The sequence below is a fragment of the Cryptomeria japonica genome, unplaced genomic scaffold (genome assembly GCF_030272615.1).
Source record: "Cryptomeria japonica unplaced genomic scaffold, Sugi_1.0 HiC_scaffold_152, whole genome shotgun sequence".
Classification (NCBI taxonomy): domain Eukaryota; kingdom Viridiplantae; phylum Streptophyta; class Pinopsida; order Cupressales; family Cupressaceae; genus Cryptomeria; species Cryptomeria japonica.
Window position 1 is genome coordinate 8047 of NW_026728974.1, and position 1954 is coordinate 10000.

Below are 1954 nucleotides of genomic sequence, written 5' to 3' on the forward strand. Positions count from 1 at the left end.
ACCAGCATTGCGCACCTTTGATGCGCTGCCTTCACTAATTTCCAGAAAAGGCAAAAAAAAAAAAAAAACGAGATTTTAAAATTTCCGTTTTGAAAGATAGTGAAAAAAACGGAACGCGGGTGCCATCTTGAGCCCGCCCTGGTGTGCAGCCCAGGCAAGTTGTGCGCACCAAGGCACCCACCCTGGCCAAGGTGGGTCACGGGGTGGGTCCTAGGGTGGGTAACGGGGTGGGTACTAAGGTGCGTGCCAAGGTGGGTCATGGGGTGGGTGCCAAGGTGGGCACCAGGGTGGGTGTGCACCAACCCTAGCCAGGGTAGGTCACGGGGTGGTTGTCGGGGTGGGCGTCAAGGAGCCAAGGTGGGTGGCAAGTAGCCAAGTTGCGTGCCAAGGTGGGTGTCGGGGTGGGTGCCAAGGATCCAAGGTGGGTGCCAAGGAACCAAGGTGGGTGTCTGGGTGGGTGCCGAGGTGGGAGCCAGGGTGGGTCCCAAGGTGAGTGCAAAGGTGGGTGCCAGGGTCAAGGTGAGTGCCAATGTGGGTTCCAAGGTGCCAGGGTCAGGGTGAGTGCCCATGTGGGTTCAAAGGTGCTAAGTTGGGTGCGAGGTTGGGTGCGAGGGTGGGTGGGTGCCAAGGTGTGCTAGGTGGAAGCCCGGGTGGGTCGGCATCCCATGGGTGTCGAGTTGGGTGCCTGATGGGTGCTTCTTGTCAAGTTTTAGTCGTCGGGACTCATTTCGAGCCTTAGAGGTCGTTTCTTGTCCGGTTGCCCTGTCTTCGACCTGGGAACCCAATTTTGGTCCTCGGGTCCCATTTTTTTTTGTCTCGCATCCCACTTTTGGCCTGTGGCCTTTTCGGGGTCGATTCTCGTTTTGGGCATCAGAGCATGTTTCTTCTCCTAAAACCCAATATTTGTTTATTAAGTCTCGGAACACATTTTTGTTCTCGTGGACCCATCATGGGTCTTGGAACGCATTTGTGGTCCTTGGGTCCCATTTTGCATCCCGAAACTTGTGTTTTGGTGCTTGATCCCTATTTTGGGTGCCCACCTTGCACCAAGTGCGCACCCGGGGCAAACCGAGCGCCTTGGTGCACCGGGGCAAGATCGAGCGTGCACCCGAGGCGCCCCGAACATGCACCAAGGTGCACTCGGCCCACATGTGAGCGCAGGTCGTTGCGCCCGAGGTGGTGTGTGGGCACCGCGTTGCAGACGGGACACTGCACGCACACGACGCCCCGTCCAGGTGCACGCACGTAGGCCGGGCCGGGTGCACACCCGACGCCCTAGCAAGGTGCGCGCACCCGGGCAGGGCTCACACTTGGCGAACGGGGCGCACTTCGCGAGGGAGGGTGTGCACCTCGACGGGGGTGGGTGGCCGGGGTGGATTCGCACGTGGGTCGCGGTTTGCTAAGTACACACTGCGACAAGCTCATAACGGGTGCGATCATACCAGCGTTAGTGCACCGGATCCCATCAGAACTCCGCAGTTAAGCGCGCTTGGGCCGGAGTAGTACTGGGATGGGTGACCTCCCGGGAAGTCCCGGTGTTGCACCCTTTTTTAGTTTTTCGCCGGGCGTCGCAATGCTATTTGAATAAACCTTTTGCCCGTTTGCGTTCTCGTCGGGGCCGGGCCGGGCCGGGGTGCGCTGCCCGCACTACCGCGCGCGCGGGGGCGACACCGAGCGCGCACCCGAGGCGCCCCGAGCACACAGGCCACGGTGCAACCCGGGCGTTGTGCGCGCACCCCGGTGCGCCCGAGGTGCTGCGCGCGCACCCAGGTGAAATCGGTGTGCACCTCGGCCAGTGCGCGCTCGGTCGAGTCGCGCACGTTGGCCAAGGTGCACGGTGATGTTTCTTACTCTAAGGTTCCGCACCAGACGCCCGGGACAGGTGAGCGAAGCTGGGCGGGGCCGGGTGCGCGGCCGGGGCAGGTGCACGCAGCTAGAGAGAGCTTTGGAGCAC

At 61.4% G+C, this 1954-nt stretch overlaps 1 non-coding gene across 1 annotated transcript; it reads left to right on the top strand.

Annotated features, from left to right (window-relative positions):
- Positions 1–1428: 1428 nt before the first annotated feature.
- LOC131866687 (5S ribosomal RNA) lies at positions 1429–1547 on the top strand. The gene has a single exon (XR_009365287.1). It is a non-coding gene; the product is annotated as a 5S ribosomal RNA (ribosomal RNA).
- The last annotated feature ends 407 nt before the right edge of the window (positions 1548–1954 follow it).